We start from the raw sequence: 19,980 nt of genomic DNA on the forward strand, positions 1-19,980 counted from the left end.
CTAATTGTAGGCTTTTTTTTTTTCCTTTATTGATATTTATGTTACAAGAATGTAACCCTAAGGTGTTCACAGTACTAGAATTAATTTACATTACAACAGTTATACAGAGTTGTCTGGCTGGTTTTTCCTTCTCATGCTGTTTTAATAAGACCAGAAACTGAATTAGCTGATGCCTAAACTTAGGCTTCCAGGGGGAAGATTTCAAACACAGACCTACAGAAACTGTTTGACTTGGAAGTTGATTTCCATGGAATTTTTCTTCTTGCCTGGTTTAGGCATGTTTCCCACTAAATCTGCGAATCATGCTCTTCAGTATGATGGCCTGGTTTTCAGAAATAGTAAAGAAAAGGGGGCGAATTTCCTTTTCTTAATGAACTGTACCTTCCCATAAACTCCATTTCTCAGTGGAAGGAGAGAAAGAGATTACGAGACTGACAGATGTTTCACTTCGACCTCCTCCAGAATGAGTTTACTTTGGAAATCCTGAAACAGGTCCTTTTGATATTTTCCAAATGAAACATTTTTGTTGTGTCTTTGAGACCTGCCCTGCATTAAGAGGAAAAGCATAAAATGAGACTTTAAAAAATAGGTCAAATTGGGTCCAATTGTCTGAAAAATTTTATTTCTAATTTCACACACACAAAAAAGGAATACTTGTTTTGGTTCTGACTATTTTCCAATATTTAGGTCAGTCAGAACCAAAAATCCAAAACTCCTGTAAGCTGTATTCCTTGAAGTACTGAGCACTTGGTAGATCTCATTAAGACCCATGTGCTTGTTAACTGTGGCAGCATGTGTCCTTCTCAGGGCCCCTCCTCTGTACGTGCTGAAATTTAACACAAGGACTAGTGAAGATATGGTACATTTAAAGTCCGATTGTATGTTAAAATGCAAGAACATTTTCTGAATACAAATGTCGGGGGAGAAATCTTCAAGGAAGAGACTTTTTGCAAAGTACTCTACATGCTTAACTTTTCTGAAATTAAGCAGGAGACGGATGGAAGGCCAGTCTCTCTTCTCAGTCAAAAGAGGTACAAACACTACACCTCATATATAATTACAAAAAAACCTACTTCTTGCTTACCTGCTGTGATTGAGGAAAAAGATGGAAGGTCTGGTCTTACTAGGGAATTCCATAACTGCAGGGCTCTTAGTTGTCCTGCTTAAGGTTAATTCTCCTGTGATTTTAGAAAAAATAAACCTTTCACTGGTGAAGCCACAGGGAAGGGAGCATAATCATCATTCTAACTGAACTTGGATTCTGCAGTTACATCTCCTCCCCACGCCAACATTGGACATTCTCTTCCTTCCAGTATGGTAGTTCTGAAGACTAAGTAGATCTGCCTCCAAAGTCATCAAACTTTCCTTTGGTTAAAAGGAGTGGGGTTTTTCCCCCCCCCCCTTTTTTTTTTTTTTTTTGTGAAAATCCACATTGCCTCGGGAAGGCAAAAAATGCCTGAATCATATGGAGAACTTACAGAAACTGAAAGCCCTGAATGCACAGTGACAACAGAAAATTGTACTTCTAAGAACAGAGTACCTCCTTCATCTGTGGAGAAGCTACCTGCTTCTGAAGATCTGTAGCTTTTCCTTTTATAACTTTTATACGCTTCCCATCATCACTGTGTTCTGGAGTGGTGCTGCAAAGGGCTAGGTACTTTTACATTGGGTTATTTTTTCATAGTTGGAAGTCCTTGGTAAAAGGAGTTCTTCCTGAAAGGTGTTACTATCCTGAAATCTGGATTAAAGGGGAACTCTGGTCTGTGTTCAGATGTCATGAAAACTCACAGATGAGACAGCGCTCCCCACTCTCCTTCCTCTGGACGGCCTCTTTCTGCTTCAGCAATGGGCTGTGCTCAGCTGCCATGGTTTATGCCCCAAAGCTGCTGTGGTGGTCAGCACCACAGCTTGAAGCTTTCCACATACCAGGACTGCTCCAGTCCTCCCCCAGCTAGCAAATTTGTATGGCAGTGAGTCCCCACTTTTCCTGGGCGTACAGCAGTATGACAGCTGAGGAAATAACAGTCAAACTGCAGTACCCGTAGAAGACTTTGCTGGGAGACAAACACTGTGCTGAACGTGTAATTCTGAGCCACAAGACTGACTCCTTGCTGATTTATTACATCTTTTTAAAACAACAAGTTTAGAATACCCTGGGAGTTTGCCATTCTCAGACAATGAACACTCCAACTCACTTTTAGTTATTTCAGACAAAAAAAAAAAAAGACAAACTCAAGCTGTTCTGTGAGCAACAACACTAAAACAAAGCCTGCTTTCCTACAACCTTTCCCCATAGCTCTCTCCTGAGCAGACCAACTCCAGACCCAGCTCCTTGCACCTCTCCCACTCAGCAGGCGCACATGGTTGAAATCAGTCACGGGGTTAAAAGCCACCGGCAGGCTCAGGCAGATGCACACACTGGCTCTGGATCCAAACAAACAAACAGAGCAGCCAACCCAAGCCTAAATGGCCTCTTGGCCTATCAGTTTCTGTCACCAGCAATACACAGAAGAGGTTCTGGTGTGATCCTGCCACCTTCCATCTCCCCTGCCCGAATCGAGGGGCAACAGCTGACCCACACAGCTTGAAAACATTCTGGTTTAGCAGCCGTGTCCTCATCACAGCCACACTGGTCTATTAGACACTTCATAAGCAAACAACGTACTTTTTGCATGCTTCTGTCTCTCCCTTTTGCCTCTTCTTACCTTTGATATGCCTTAAAGCACATACAAAGAGGGAGCCAAAAGCAGCCTAAATTCCATTTAGATCCCAGTGCTCAGTATTTCAGGTTGACTGGCTCCAGGCCTTCAGAAATGCCTTAAAGGAAACACAATTGAGCGAATTAAGTGAAATTCAGCCCATCTGAACTCAGGCCCTGGAGCCCACCTACTTTGCCCCAGTGTAGCAAGGCTGGTTCTGTCACTTCACCTGAAAAGCTGCAGGGCTCAGAATACAATTTCAATTCATAGTTAAACAAACATTTTCTTAACATCATTAAGATGAGGGATTGGACACCACAGATACAGCCATTTACTTGTTACAAGAGCTGTGGTTTAGGTGAGAACCCTAAAAATACAGAAACCACCAAATACAATCCCATGATTCAAGTTTCTGAGTGCGGCAGAGTCTGGAACCGATTACAGTTTATACCAAATGGCACCAATACTTTTTACATCCATATGGACCCTTTAAAATATATATATATATATTAGTCTTTTTTCAGCCAGCCGTACCCTTGCTACAAAAGTGGTGTTACGGGATTGCTGACGTGGTAGAACTGAATCCTGCTGGTTTCATTGTAATGGGAGTGTGCTAAGGAGAACAAAGATACCACAGCACCGAAGTGACACATGCATTTGGGTTAGAAAGACATTTGATAACAATAGATACTTTCATGTCGGGATGCTATTCAGTGAAAAATTAGCCAACATTAAAACAGCATTCAAAGTGAGCACTAACATTCCTTGGGAAAAGCGCTGTCACAGCGGGACAGACCATTTGAATCCAAGAGACAAAATTGGCAGTCATGAAAATATTCAGCTGGTCAGCAGCAACTGACATAAATAAATTCCTGCCTAAGACAAGTCCTAAAACACTAAGGGCTCCAGTGCAGTTGTCATGAACTATTAGCTCACAGTGATCCAGTTTCGAGGTCCTCACTGCCCCCTGAGTGATGTCCACAAGGCAGCAGAGGGCCTCCTGGCTCTGGCACTCTCTGCTGGCCTCTCAGAAGGAAAGGTGACAGGCCCCGTTACAGCATGCCATGGGCCAGACCTGGCCAGCAGCTGAACCACAGCACATTCCTTCAAAGCACACAGTGAACTTAAAAACCCCGCTGCTGCCTCTAGAAGAGACTGCAGCATTGTTCTTTAATAACGCCACCCACTTTGAAGAGCGGTTTGTTCTTGCTGGGGACTCCAACACCAAGCAGGCCAAGGGAGCTATTAAGGAGCCATTCAAGCGAAGAAAAGAGGTGAATTGCTGCATGTCACAGGGGCGACTGCTCACATCTGAACTCATTATGTGGTATTTATGTAGCTTTTTCTATTGGAAGATCTGACATTTACCTAGGAAAGCTAAGTGACATGTCCAAAAGGGAAGCAGAAAATATAAGAGTGAGCAAATGAGGAAAACCAGCTGTTTGCTGAAGATGATTCCCATCGAGGGACGATGTCAGCTTGTGAGCGAGCAACAGCAGCCTAATGGGAAATGCCAAGGGCTGAGTGAGTTACAGCCACTGCATTGGCCTGCAGGGATGGCCTCACAGCAGGAGACCCAGAAAACCTGGAGCCTCCTGGGCCACCACCTCCATTGCTGGCAAAGGCTGTGCTTGTTTGCCAAGCTGTGAGAGATCTTGGGCCTCCTCCTCACCCCCTCGCCTCCACCCCTTACCATGTTAGAGCCCAGGCACCATGACGCAAACATCTGTTGACACAAGATTATCCTGTAGGGACCTGCATTCAGAATTTGTTTCACTATCTGATGGGGGAAAAATTATGTAAACCAGCGAAATGTCAGCTATCTGAGATTTCATTACAGACCTCCGAATCACACCAGATGAGTGAGTGTTTTGGCTCAGAGACTCCTAATGGCAGTCTTCAGGCTGCATGTTCTGTCCCAGGTAAGTGCCTGGGGCCTGTGATTGCTCTGCTCTTCTCCCGCTCGAGCTGCAGCGCTGGGAAGACACCTCTGCACCTCAGCAGCTGTACAATCTCACCAGAGTTTGAAGTTTGCCCTGCCCGAAGCAGGAGACTGCAGGATGGGCCTGCAGAGGTCTCTTCTGAACTACAGATTTCCATGACAACAGGCTGTGCTCTGAGGCAGCAGCCTCTAAGACTTACCCTTATGTAAGGCAGGGAGCTTGACAGAGGGGACATGACCCCCCCTTCCTCTTCCCCTTCTTCTTCCATACTTGAGCATGTGCCAGGAGTGTGCCTTTTGCTTTGGAGAAAACAAACACGAGTCTTCTTGCCTTCAACCAGCATGTTCCTGAGGAGTTAAGCGCCAACCTCAGGTAGAAGAAAAGTTCTGCAGTGGTGTTTCTGTCCTGACACAAGACACAGAGGAGGGAGGAAATCAGATTTTTATTTCTTTCTATGCTGACTTTCCCTTCCTCTCAGGTCATGCTTCTCCACACACTGCTTTCCATTAGCTCTAAACCAAGGGGGATGGAGAGGATACTGCTAGCCAGCATGGAAAATTTCTACGTGACAATTTCAGCATCACCTCCAATCCCTATCTAGTCATGCTGCCAGCATCCATTCTGGGCTGGATTTTCCAAAGCACTCCGTACTGATTTAGTTTTCCTCCCACTGAAACCTGTGGCACCTCCACGGATTCCAGTGGCAGCAGAGCAAAGTCTGTGCCAAACTCTTGAAAAATCCCACCATGTGTGTTTGATGAGGAATGTATCTGGCAGGAAAGTTTTGAGTACGGCTAAGCAGGTTTTTTATTTCCTTCACGTTAAAAGCTTCATTTCTGCCACATCTCATCTAGGAGGCAACTGCCCTGAAGGGTGCCTGGGACTTATTCCAAGGTCCCCAGCAGAAGGTAGTCTGTTTCCACCTACAAATGAATTCAACTTTGGTCCCTGTCACTTTGCAAGTGGGCACCATTCTTCAGATCTACACTTGCCCCCCCTGCTGCAGGCAGCCATTCAGCTCAGCTCCAGCCACCAAGGCATTCCCCTTTTTCTGTCCCATTTACTATCCCTTTCCAGGGTCAGTCCTCTCTGCAGCCCTGCTTCTGCTTTTTGCCCTCTGGCATTCTCTGTCATTTGCTCGTGACCAAAGCCTCACGCACTGATTACTCCCTGCTCATTGGTCTTGGCCTCCACAAAGTCGCTTTCAGTCTTTAAATACTGGTGTGGCACGTGGTGAAACTGATAGCTGCTATCCGGTACTTAGAAAAACCTTCCGCCAAAGTAAACCCATCACATCCGTCACAAGTATCGCATGATCTCACAGCGTCCTCTCACCTCACAGAAACCTAAGACACCACCATAAAGTCAACTTTGTATTCGCCCCAAAACTACCCAGAGGGATGCAACATGCACGTTTTCCTTCTTTTACCATGACCAATGAACTTCAGGCATGCTTTTAGCAATGCACGTATTCTTCTCTGACCTGCAGCATCAACAAACTGAGCTGAATAGCAAACATGGAATAAGGAAGTTTCAAAAATAAAACAAGAAGGGAAAGGGAAATCCTTTGATTTGCACAACAGTGAGCTGAATGAACATGGAATTTTCATTCACGTTCACTCACGCTTAAATGTCATTTTTCCAAACACTAGAGACTTGTAGAAAAAAATAGAGAAATATTAATTTTAAATTCCCTTAAGCTGAAAAGAAAAAAAGGAACTACATTAACTATATTACTCATTGCAGTGCTAGCTTATGTCAGTACACTGAATATAAAACAAAGCAGATTGATGGGGAGCTTTTGAGGGTTTCACTATTGAAGGAAACAATACATAGTACATCCAGACATATATATTAATTTAACATCTGGTAATAGTTCTGGTATTGGGTTATTCCACCAGAAGGCAGCAATAACTATTTTCAGCCAAGCTGGCCCTTACTTCATCCCATAAAAGTTGGTTTATGTTTGAGTGTTAGCTAAAAACATTACCTCTACCACATACTAGACTAAAACAAAACACTTGCAAACATGCACCACGAGGAAGATAGGCTAAAATCTAACACTGTATGTATTTTCCCTATTTAAATATCTAACCCAAAACTGCTCCAAGATACTCGGTGGCACACAGGGCTCAAGCATGAGGACCTTGAGGAAGGGCTACTTGCACAGGGGCTCACCATCCTCCAGAGCAGACCAAACAAAGGCTGCAGCAACTCTCTCTCACTAATCCCTTCTACTTTTAATTTCTCTGTTTCAGTTCTTTGTCATTTCCACTGCCATCCCTTCTCTTTATTCTTCCGTATAACTGTAATTGACAGTATCTGTTACTCGAACTATATTAACATTTTCCCATCTAATTTCAGTGCAGCTCCACTGACTTCAGGGGACTCACGCAGGGAGTAACTGTGCTCACAACATAGAAAGAAAAACACACATTTGTCTAACACTTCAAAATTTCAAAAACTAAAACTATTCAAATCTGAGAGGAATAAATTGTTTAAAACCTTTTGAAAGAGATTTAGCAGCATACATTGGAACAATTTGCTAATCTAAATTTCTTCTGTGTTTCAAAACAAGTAGTATCTCACTGAGACCTTCCAATTCCCTGGCTGGCAATATGAAACATGAATTAAGATACCTGTAATTAAAGGACAAATAGTAAGAGTCAAAACAAAATTTTTGAACTCTGAGTTTTGGTGTTTAAGTTATCTTTACATAAAGCATTTTATTGTAGCACCAAAAATGGGATGAAGTGTCAGCAGCTTGTAAAACTGATTAATTTTATAGGTAATAAAATAGATATTAATAAAAGTTCACAGAAGTCTCCTATTGCAAAACTAGCAAAAGATCTGAATACAGCACCAGCTGTTCAACAACTGGACAGAAATACAGGGAACTATCATAAGAACCTGGAGATACATGAGGAGAGACCAAACCCTTATGATTCATTTGGGCTGAAAAACTGCAGAAAAGAGGAGAGCTACGAGGAAGCTTTGGCATTCACAGGTTTTAAGAGCAAAGGTACTTCTGCCTTTGTCACTAGAGGTCAGCACAGCATCTGAAGTGCCACATTGCTCACGTTTGAGGAATGATGATCAAATCTGCAGCCCTGAGAGGGAAACTGTGTCTCAGGAAGGAGCTCCAGGAAGACACCGTCTGTGTGTCCGCGCCGGGAGTTCGGAGCCAACTGCGAACGTGAAGCCTGAGATGCAGAACACAGCTGATGGCAGCAACTGAAGAGCCTGGACTCCAAACCAGAATAAAAGCATGTGAGAAGTTTAAAGGTTCCAGCAGAGCAATTAGTGTCTAACCACGGCTATTTTTAAAACATCCATTAGCCTAAGGTAAAAGCTGTCACCTCAGAAGCCCAGCTGACTGGCGGTCTGAGGACTCCTCCTGATGGATGAGAAATAAACTATTTAATCTCCCTGCACAACAAAATTCCTACCCCAGCCTGTCAGCAGCTGGTCTAGCTCATGTAAAACTCACTCATACAGGCAGGTCAAGCTGATAGAGAAAGCATTAACTGCACTGGAACAATTCCTAGGAATGCAGAGGGGAAAAAAAAAAAACACAGGCAGACACTGATCTGCCCAGCACAACGCAGCAGATATCCACCATGAAATCCTTGCCCCTTTAAAGTCACTGGAGAAACCTTATGGGCAGGGAGTGTGACTGCATGCTGCTGTTCCTGTCCTCGGGGTCTCCCAAGGGTCCCGCTGCTGCCAGCCAGGAGGTGACACGCCACCACAGCACCTGACAGGAACCACGAAGGAACCGCTCTTCCTCTTCCTTATAGCACAACTAGATCATGGGGGACCGCACCAGTCAGCTGCTCTCAAGACAGGTGCAGGCAACAGAGATTTGGCACTGAAGAGATGTCACCTTGGGGCTCGACAAACCCCCTTCAAGAGCATGTGCCAGGAAGAGGTCCCTGTCCTGGTGTGATTTATGGCGTTTGACTTACTGCTCCAGCAGATGAGCACGTTTGCCAGTATGGCCCAGACTCCAGCAGACAGGTGTTGCTGTAGCTATGCCTCAAAAAGCAAGTTAGGACAGACTGCCCTACCTCAAATGGCAGCAAAGGGGGCTTGTGCTGCAATGTCTTTCATAGGCTGGCACAACGGTGTTCAGCACAGCTGAACCTATTTATTTCCCATGTCCTGGCACCTGTAAGAAGGCAAACACCTTGAAATCTAGAAAAGTTTGGTCAGCAAATGGAAACCCTTTGAATAGTGGCAAAGGAAGCAAGAGGAAAATAAACTGACGCTGGCATAAACGGCAAGGAACTCATCTTGCTCAATGAATTACAGCAAGGGGAAACTAGTGCACATGAAAACCTAACTCTGTCAGCCTAAGAGCAAAGCAGGCAATCCTTAGCCATTGAACAATACTTTTCTTTCTCAATCTACACCTGGTTACAAGGGGGAAACACAATGGTGTGACCCAGCTGCTGGCTGCCAGGAAAAGATAACAGAATGCTGTAGGGAAGTCTTTTTGCTACAGATCCATCACCTGCAAAATGCATTCTTGCTCTTTTATTAGTACATTATACACAAAGGTGGAAGCAATTTGTCACTGCTACGTGTTTTCTCAATTTTTCCTTGGAAATTTCAATTTTAAATTGCACACATTCAAATAAATACAAGGGTAGAAAAATGGGCTTTTGAGATCCAACAGGCTGTAGTCCAGGACTATAATGCTTGAGGTCTTCTATCCATCCTTAATGCCTTTGAGTCACAGTGCACAGGAGTCAGAATTGGGCACCTTGTTGTGGCAGGTGCTGTAAAAAAAGGCTTCCTGTCAGCTGATGTATAAAATGAGACAATAAGATGGATATGGATGGAAGAAGTATACAAGCAAATGATGAGATAACACCACTAATGCTGAGGGCAGCTGCCCACACTGTATCAGCAAGGGATGCAGTCAGGAAGGGGGGCTTCTGACACGGCATCCTGAGCACCCACCTGCAAAGATACGCAGCACAGGCTTTCAGAAGAATTTGTTGGAGTTAATTTCTGACCGTGTAGGACCCTGATGAACTTTTCTGTAGCCCCTTTTACCTCCCTGGAACAACTACCACCGCCTGCCCTTCCTCAGCACTTCTGACATTTCCAGAGGGTAGTGGGACAAAGGAGTTTTGCACAATAGGATTGCAGTGCTGCAGTTGTTTGGAGTAGCTTTACACAAGCGAGGGAGAAAGCTTGAGGGTGCTTGCAGGAAAATTTTACAGGTGGGAACATAAAATGAAATTGTGAGAAGGCTGGAAGCAAAGAGCAACTCTGCTAGAGTAAATTAAGCACACACCAAGCAGGACAGAGAATGCAAAGAACCTTGAATACAAAGATGTGACTGAAAAGGGAACAGGAGACAAATAAAATACAAGGAAAAAAAAAAAAAAAAAACAGATGAAAAGCAGGAACAACCAACAGAATAAGCTTTCCAGACAAATGTATTACTTCCTGTGAGGCCTTTGGCAAGCTACTCTATTTCCTCATCAATAACATGGAGATAATGTTTCTGCTGTCACCATCTCCCTGAAAGCTTTAAAGTCCTGGTTATTTGAACAGAAATCTCTCACGGGGAAGATACGGGATGTACATAAGGTTTAGGCCCAAATAACTTTAATATTTCTTAAATAAAGCTTTAACTTTAATCTTTGCTATTATACTGCCATCATGCTTTTTGTTCAAGACACGGAGAAAAAAAATGTTTTGGTAAGCAAGAAGGTAAAAAATAAATTAGTCTTCTATTCATGTTCTTCCCTCATAACCACACGACATTTTCTAAAACACACACACACATAGCTTATAGCACGACAGATTACAGACAGCAGCTGTGCTAACCTCACGAGGCCACAAACACAGGACAGACGACGAGCACCTTATCTTCTACATGTATGTCAACTCACAGCTTGAGTCTGACTTGCAGCTTTCCCTGACTTCTTTCTTAAGATCACAATGAGCTGTTCTTCAGCTTGCCCCACAGCTGGAGGCAGCAGGACTGTCAGGATATTTTTATGCTTTGATGGCTTTTTTGAATGGTGGAGGGGAGGAAAACAATACACTTTCTATAGACTGAACACAAGCTATAATTAGAAAGGCCTTTAAATGCACAGATCCTCAGCTGCTATAAACTGTCACAGATCCATGAAAACCAATTGGCCAGATTCCCCAGACAGTTCAAATCAGCTTCGCTCCGCTGAAGTTGATGAAGCCACACCAATTTGTAGAAAACAGGGATCTGGCCCACAGCCTGCACTGCAGTCCAGAAAGACCGTTTGTGTTTAACAGGATCAGAAATCAAAAGAAAGGTCTGGGACCTTATAATTTACTCAATACTTCTAAGACAAGACATCTCCGTGGTGTTAAATCAGATAGACTAAACATGAGCTGTAAAAGACAAAACCTGTTTATTGTTTCTTTCTCACTATAGCCTGACCAGGGAAAGTTAAGTAATTTCTTGCAACGTATTCCATTAGATGATGAAACATGCAGACAAGAAGGCGACAACTGAGGACAGAAAAGGGACAGAAACAATACTATAAAGAATTCAAGCTATTTTATGAATTACAGACATGACAAACTAGATTGTGCTGCCATGCTCTCACTGGGCTGGGCTTTATGTCAAACCTATTCCCACTGATGTCAGTGGAAAGAGTGGTGTAACACAATGCTGCTCAGCAGCACAAGGGAGGGGCAGCAGAAAAGCAGAGGAGAAGGTTCAGATATTTCAGCTTTTTGTTTTGGAAGCTGTTCTGATAAGCTCCCAATCTCAATTTCATGGGAATTTGGATACTGTTGTTACTATTCTGGTTGTGAAAAGCCAGGTGGGGAGCTAAACTAACAGAAATCAGCACTAGACTGGAAAATATTGAAGCATCTTGTGACTCACTGGCAGAAATAAAAATGATTTAAGCAAAGCCACTTTGAGGTGTCCTGCAGTGGTTTTGTCATTCTGCCATAGGATCTCTCACTCATTTTCACCTTCTGTAGTGAAGAATTTATGTCAGGAACAAGCTGACTCTGCACCCAGGAACTCTGAAAAGAAAAGAGTTTGCTTACATCCTTAACACATGCATGTATTTTCAGTGCATAGAGAGTAAACGGGCTGTGAAAACAAAAGGCTTTGAGTTCAGGGGACCAAAAACCCCGCAGTGTATGGAGGTATGGACACCACAGTGTTGCTCCACATCTGCTCTTGCAGACACTGTTGTCCTACGGTATAGTATCCTACCAGTCTTAAAGAAGACTAGTAAAAATACATATTTCAGAGAAAATACTTTTTTTTTTTTTTTTCCTTTAGCATAGAGCAATTTAATTTGACCTTACAAGCATTTGCCGTCAGCAACTCTTTCTCACCCAGGTTTTAGCTCTCTTGTCGCTCCATCAGTTACCTGACACCCAAAGGAAACTCTAGAGTGGAAACTCTGAAGACCTCTCAAGGCTCTCACCTCAAGACTGCAAAGTGGGAGTGAAAAATTTGGCCACTGAGTAAGAATTTCTTCCAGTGTGCAAAGTCACACTGGCAGAGGAGAGAACTGCTCCCACCTTTCATTCTGTCTTTAATGCTTTCGAGATGTTTTGACTGACATGGAGAAAAGGTCCATGTGCCTGAAAGAAAGGCTCCCCCCAAAACTGGTGCAAGCAGGGTCCTGCAGCTGGGCGCTGGGCTGACACGGAGGAGGCAGCTATTCTAGACGGAGCCTCTCCAGGGCTCCGGCGGTGCTTGGCGCTGGCGGCACCGCAGTGCACAGCGGGCATGTGATGCAAATTCACGTCTGTAACCACTAGCAACTCACTGAGCAGATTTAAGATTTAAACTACATTTGAATAAAGGTATGCATGAGTGAAATACTGCTAAGCAGCTTTGCGTTTCAGTGCTGTCATACTGGGGAGATCAACGTTTCAGAAACAGGTTTAGTTAGGCCTCTTGCACAGCAGTTACGTAATAAACTCAGTCAATTTTGCGCATTGATAGTTCTTCAGCCTTGGTCTGAGGTCTGAAAGAGGCAGAAAGACTGCAGCTTGCCTGCAGTCACCTCCATAACAAACCCTTCTCTGCTAAAACTACTTCTGTGCTTACATTAAAGTCAGTATTTGATCCGCTGTGCGCTATGAAGAATTATATTCATCTTTGTCAGCTTTGTCGTGCAAGATCTGCAAAGAAGGACATCTTCCTAAGACTTGAATCCTGTATGCTAATAACTAATATTAACACAACCAAAAAATATCATAAATATTGTAACTTTCAGGCCCTTCTATAAATGAAATTACTGATTTTGAGAGGGTGATATAGTCTTACTTACAGAATCCCATTTTCATTTAACTTTATATAAAAGTACTTTCAAGGGAAACGTTGACTGTAGTCACCATTAATTTGCAAGAAATCAACAGAAATGTTTATTCACCCACTACTTGTTTCTTCTTTTTATGTAAATAATGGCATTCTTGTCATGAGAAACAGGCTCTCTAGGAAGTTCTCAACACGGCAGGCACTTTCCTGAAGATGCTCTTGATTTTTATCTGAACTGCGTTGGTGTCATTCTCTTTACCTAAAACTACCCACAGATTTGCAAATTCATTCATAAAGCACCATACTAGCAAGCAGAAATTATCATTACCTGTGTAATATGTATGAAACACAGGGCTTAATATTTTCAGAATTCCTCATATGCCCACAGGTCTTTTACACTCATCACTTTCAGCAAGACTCGTATGTGCATATTTCACCCACAAACCTTAAACTGAAAAAAAATTAAAAAAAATACTCTTACACAGAGCAACATCTCTCTTTTAAGTCTTTACCTTTCTACCAGAGTAATCACCAATTCCAAACCATGCATCATGATCTTAACTAGCTTCAATAAGCACGCTGCTGTGCTAACATGAAACCACCACTATAAAGACCAGCGGAAAGTTTTTGTTACAGCAAATTCCCTAGTTTATATAAATTGAAGGGAATGCATGTACCTCAGATAGCAGAAAAAGTGGCAATGGGGGAAACAGATAAAGAGACAGGTAAGTATAGTTTTGTATAATCATCTGAATTGAACATAATGTGAAAATGATTTATTTTTTTTTAAGCTTGATAGAGCCTTGGAAACAGCATGTATTTTTAAAACCATTAAACTGAAAATAATTAACATTGAAGAGCTGCTGATCAGAGAACTGATCCGAAGCCCTTAAAAATCATTCTTTATCGCAAATTAATTCATAAAGTGTATCTGAGGATTCTAACACAGTTAGAATGACAGCTGTAGTTGCATAGCCTTCCTCATTGAATGTATGCACTGCTTCCCAATCCATAAACTCCCTCAGTTTGCTCAAACACTCCCCACCTCCTAACCTCTAGCTTGAGGCTGCCAGGTAAATTTCTCTGAGGAAGAAATTGATCGGTGATAATTACTCAGGTTCACAGACTTTAAACATCAGTCTTGAGTATGCAAAATCTGTACCTCCTGTTGTACCACATCCTGCTATCCTAAAACACATCAGCCATCTTTTCTAAGTCAAGGAAGATCTTTGTTCTAACTCTACAGGCTCGCACAGTTTCAAACATTTAATCAAAACTAAATGCTTAAGGGAAATAATTAGTCAAGAAAATAGGGTCAAAAGGCCTCATGTTACTGTGTGTCCACATTTTTTGTAGAGTGCAAAAGAGGAGGACATCCAAGCATGTTTTGGAACAAATGTTTTCCTCAGCTAAGAGAACTGTGCCTGCAGAGCAATCAAATTCTTCTTCTTATATTGGGGGGAGGGTGGGCAAAAAAAACTAAGATCTTTCCTTTGTTTAAGTGCATTTCCTGCCTTCCTTACTGCTATAGACTGTGTTGTGGCAGGCCTATTTATAGTCCAAAGAAAGGAAAAAGCACCACTGGAGGCAGGAAAACTAAGTTGGGAAAGAATAGAAGGAAGTGTGGCTGCCATTTAGCCAAACAATCTAGAACTAATTGAGCTCAAAAGAGCCCCAGCCTCAGTGAAGCTGCTGGGAGTGAACAGAGCACAGCCCTGCTCCTCACCAGGGCCCTGCCAAGGCTGAGTGTCAGCGTGGTGCACGGGCCGAACAACCTCAGCATCCCAGCACTGTGGCAAAAGAAGAGCTGCTTGAAAAAGGAGCGTGCTGAAGGCTAGACACCTGTCAAATTCAGGTAAGTGTCTCCTGTTGGCATTTCTGCTCACTGCGTTCTCCCTGTCTTTGGATGTGGCCAGACTAGTAAATGAAAACAGAAGTGAGTCCGGGCAAAGGAACTGGATCTGATTTTTAGATAAAGGTTTGGCAGGATGTCTAACTTTTAGATAAAGAACTCTGAATTCAATTACAGATTCCTCAGACCTTTCCTTAAGCAAAAGAGGCCTTTGCCATATATTCACAAGATAATTTTGATATTTTCCTCACCTGTGTCTTCCTCATTTTATAATCTGGAATTAAGTACTAGAGAAACTTGGAAATTGTATGCCCCAAAGAAAAGTAATGAAGTCAACTCTGCATTAGGTTTAATATATAAATTTAGAGACAGAGAGAGGGAGGGAGAAGTATATGTAGTGTATATTTACACAAGTTGTGTTAATTTAGATTATATAAACATATGAAATGAATACAATTTATAATTAAAATGTTGTGAAAATTTAGTCTCATACCCATAAGGTATATTGAAGATAGGAACTTTGCCAAAATTAAGGCACCTGAAAGTTTCTATAGTCTTAGATTTTATTATGGCAGGTAATTATGTATGTGAATGCATAAAAATATGCTATATATACATATAAATATCTATTATTCATTGTGGTTTTGTTTTGCAGTACCATGTAGTTACAACTCTGAGTTCTAATTTAAACCTACAGCAAAATGGGAGTGGAATTTTTAATCTGCTTATTTTCAGATACTATACATAGAGATACACTATTATGACTTCATATATTAAAAAATCAATTTTAAGACTACAGAACATATCAGCGAATCACAACTGAATTAGCATCACCTGGACAGTCTTTTAATAGGGCAAGGGAAAAGTTATTTTAAGATTGTTTGCTTCTTCAATTTCAAATGAGTCCTCTGCTCTTCTAACAAAGGAAATGTGAGTTGAAAGCAGGAGGATAGATGCTGGAGAACACTAGATTCGGGATTTCATGGAGTGATTTTCATCTTTGAACTAGTTATGAGAATAACCTTCACATCAGTCTCACCTGTGCTAACACATTACCCCTATACGTATGCTATTCAGATTATTCATTTGTTATTCAGATGTTGCTTAGGATTAGTAACTCATTGTAAAAAGCTGCTAGTGAGTTAAAAGGAAGTGTGGTGTGTTGTTATTCTACTGTATCCCCGTAGGATGCTATTATGTTTAGAGTCTGTTATTGTGAAGATAGCAAGGCAGGATGTCATCCATGTAGGTGAAAAGCTGCGATAGGGCAATTGTAAACAGCAGCAGTCAGCTGAAAATTGGATCCAAGCAGCAATTCCAGTGAAACAGATGTTAGATAATGCTCATAGAAAGGGTCAGGCTTTTCTTTGTCTGACTTCAAAGTACCCAATTATTTACAGTAATTCTTATTTCCAAGAGGTTATAAGGCTGGTCTTGAGAAGAATGAAACATCTGTAATGGGAGTAAAAGGAGCCTCTGCAGATATTTACAAGAGAAAGCTCTTTAGACTACAATTTGAGCTACTAGTGTGGCATGCTCTCATTCAGGTAATGTTCCTTGATTTCAATTTCCATTAGAGATTTGCCCACAAAAAGACAAAGCAGAAACTAAAAAATCTATATCTGAACTTTAAGGGGATTTAAATAAAATAAAAACTACAAGATTAAGCTGTGAAACCACTTTTATAGCAGTCAAGTGTGATTACTCTGTGGGCACCCTGTATTTCTCAGCTTTCCATGAAAGTTCAGATTGACTTAAAGAAAAATCACGAGACTTAAAAAATAATGCACTTTGAGTAGCAGATAAACCATGACATACATCGTTCGGGTTTAGCAGGATTTGTTATGCCTCATGCAGTTGTTCCAGTGTAAGTATCTTAATTTCTTCCTAAGCCCCTATTCCACTACACCAGATGCTCTTACAAGGGAGCTCTGTGCTCCAAGTCATAGTGAAGTCCACTGACATTACAGGGAAAAAACAGCAGATGTAGAAGTAGCGGTGTGTCTGTCTGGGGGCAGTGGAAGCAAGATTTTTTGAAGACACATGTACAGTCTACAGTACAGTCTCACTCAACAAGCAGAAATGGGGGAGAGGGAACATAAAAAGAAACTCATTACATGCATTAAGACATATTAAGAAATCAAAATTAAATACTGGACAGCATCAAGATAGTTCTACAAAGAGAAGCAGCTGCACAGCAGAAATGACACTGCTCAAAAATAATTTCATTGATAATCCCTGGAAAAACAGTTTATGACTATGTGCTGAATAACATCCTGACTCGCGCAAATGTTTATACAGGTGCTTAAATTTAAGCATATGAGTAGACCCATTGATTTCAAGCAAAACTGTTTCAACAGGATGATAAAATTTAAAGCCAGTCAGAGTCATTAGATCATCCAGTCTGACTTCAAACACGGCACACTAATTTTACCATTCCTCTTTTACCAAATCCAAAAACTTGCCGGCTTACAACAGAACATATGGATATAGTATGCTCAAGATAAAAGTTTAAGGAGCAGACCATGATGTTCTACATGCAAATGGAGACTCACTACGGGGAGAATTGTTCAAGTTGATGCAAATCCCTTAGCTCAAATGAGATTTGAAGGGTGCACAGGCTTTGTACCAGCTTACTGCACAAGGGTGAAGGTCAATGTGTGTATGGAAAACAGTTTCTCCCTGAAGGGATATATTCTGTGCTCCATCAGAAAAAGCTATTAACTTCACTTTTCTTGCCTTCCTACTCTTTTAGTGGACTAGAGAAGTATTGTTGCATAAGCAACAGGATGAATGAAAAAGCTGTTTCACAAGTCAATCTTCATGCCAATCTGCAGCTATCTTTTTGTCTTATGTTCTCCCATTTACCACACAGCCATGTGCAAACAGTGCTACAAGATAAAGGAGTCACTGTTCAAAAGCAGATGAGATGTAGCAGCAGTAACCAAACAGAGACATACAGCAAAAATGAAATTATCAAATCTCTTATTATCAGAAACTTAAATACACATACACAATGTAAAAAGAGTTATTTGAACCAAAGACAAGCAAAAGAGGGAAATTTGACCTGGGACTTTCTTTACAAGGATCATCGAGAGTGGATTTATATTTCATGAACACACAATAGCATAGCAAAGTTGTGGAAAGACACAACATACAGTCACAACCAAAAGCAATGTGAGGGGGAACAAGATAGACTGCTGTGCATATAACTTCCACCTTGCCCACAATTAATATTCTGTTCCCAGGATTTGAAGATCCTTTGACCACAGAGCATCTCCAACACTGCAGCAGAACAGAGAAGCTGGAATGCACAGCCTCCAGGGCTACTTTGAAAACGGAGCTAGGGAAAATGGGACAGCCTGCAGTTTATGCAACTAAGAGCATAAAAAACCCTAAAGTTCTTACACATCCCAAATTATTGTATTAATAGAATACCTAGAACAAAGCAGAACTCTGCTACACGACATAGTATTACTGATGCTTGTTCATAGCAAAATTTAATGTAAAATACCACAAGATACACTGGCTAACGACTACTCCAAATAGCTTGCAAATTCAGTAACCATGTAGGCATCCCCTGTGTCCTGGGTTAGCACAAAAAAAGACATGCTGGCTCTGAGAAGTATTCTTGTCTTTATCATCTTCCTATTTCCATTGACTTTCAGGGTTGGCAATCTCACTGTTAATTAGCACAGTCCTTCCTGGGAACCACAGTGGTACCATGTGGGGAGGAGAAACCTGTCCCAGCTCTTGATAGCAGGGGAAAATGGCAAACACACCAGTCCACTGCCAGTATTGCAAAGAAGTGATGTCACTTGGTCAGGATAGCAGAGGTGAAATGAAAGCAAGTAAGCAGCCAAGTGTGATGCATAACACTGCGAGTAGTCTACTCTGTCAATATGATTCAGCTACATGCACAATAACTCAGTTTGTGATGAATTTAATGTTCTGTCAAGCTAGCAGGTCTGGCATTGTCCCACTAGTTAATTCACTATAGATTTTAAATTATAAAGCTGTAGATCACTGTAGCTAGAGAGAACAAAAATTAATGTGTACCAATATCTCTGTTTAGATAGCTTGGCATTCTTAGCATCCTTTATATCCTAACATACTTCATTTTTCCAACATAGTATCATAAAATTTTTCACTGATATTTTGGATTTGGGAAGCCAGAGACAAAGATAAACCTTCAAAGATCAGCTGGCATTAATGTAGGGAAAAGGAAAAATTAAATAACATTCAAGTTCAACTGAATTACAAAGTAGACTTTGTAATTTCAGAAATGGGAAGAGGGAAGGGAGGGGGTGAACTAATGTTGAGTTCTTCCAAATATCTTGACTTTCCTCACAGTCATGGCTAATCTCTTCTTTCTATCTTAAAACAAGGAACATCCATGCCACCTTTGTAACACTATGGTTTTATACTGCAACACAGCCTATGTGGAACTCTGGACACCGTACATCATTCTGTTATCCTTAGAGTAGGAGGGTGAGAAAGTGACTTAAGCAATAGTTAAAAGTAGAAATAAGATAAAAAAGCAGGGTAGCATCCTACTTCCATTAACAGACATGAAATGGGAACACTAGCAACAGAGAAAGGCAAACATTCAAATAAGTGCAATAAATTCAGTAGTTACACATACAGGTGCCTTGGACCCAAGGGACTCTGGCATACAAAAATACTAAGCTTTGTAACTATAACAGGTAAATTTCATCCCAGCTCATGAGCATGGAAGCAACAGCCTGTCTCACATCTTTGCATTTCATATGTACTTCATAAGACACAGAAGACACAGATGGATCCAAATTCACTCATCTCACTTTGGAAACACAGACCCCGAGATGTTTGCATGCAGTGCAGCAGAGCTTATATATATTGATGGTTAACATACTAAGTATGATCACAGTGCAGAATTTTCATAGGCAGAAAAGTTTCAAATAGGCATCCTACCGGCAATCTGATTCTGTTGTTCTGTTTTAATTTTATTTCCATCAAAAATATAAAGAAAATGTCTGTAATTTATACCTTTAGTTATTTCAGATCAGACTAACACAGGTAGTCTCACATTGCATACTGTTGCTCAGTTGGTGCTTTTCAATAGGAATGCCTCATCCTGGTCTATCCAAGCACCTTGGCTGAGCATCAGGAGATATTTTTGAAATGCACGTTTGAAGAAAACAGACAGGT

At 41.5% G+C, this 19,980-nt stretch overlaps 1 protein-coding gene and 1 long non-coding RNA gene across 3 annotated transcripts in view; one reads left to right on the forward strand and one right to left on the reverse strand.

Moving 5' to 3' along the window:
• Positions 1-129: 129 nt before the first annotated feature.
• On the reverse strand, positions 130-12,289 carry LOC310896617. The gene is made up of 4 exons (XR_014581675.1): positions 7,723-12,289; positions 4,842-5,047; positions 2,706-2,817; positions 130-1,178 (listed from the first exon to the last, which is right to left on the reverse strand). It is a non-coding gene; the product is annotated as an uncharacterized lncRNA (long non-coding RNA).
• Positions 12,290-14,603: 2,314 nt separating this feature from the next.
• The window catches only part of RASGRP3 (RAS guanyl releasing protein 3), a 59,850-nt gene continuing 54,473 nt past the window's right edge, over positions 14,604-19,980 (forward strand). The window contains exon 1 of one of the 2 annotated variants that reach the window (XM_083829633.1): positions 14,604-14,793. The gene's annotated coding sequence lies outside the window, so the exon portion shown is untranslated. Of the gene's footprint in view, positions 14,794-16,225; positions 16,338-19,980 lie in introns of those variants that run through there. The other variant, XM_083829634.1, reaches the window with a different exon arrangement.

Source organism: Anser anser (assembly GCF_964211835.1).
Source record: "Anser anser genome assembly, chromosome: 3".
NCBI lineage: Eukaryota > Metazoa > Chordata > Aves > Anseriformes > Anatidae > Anser > Anser anser.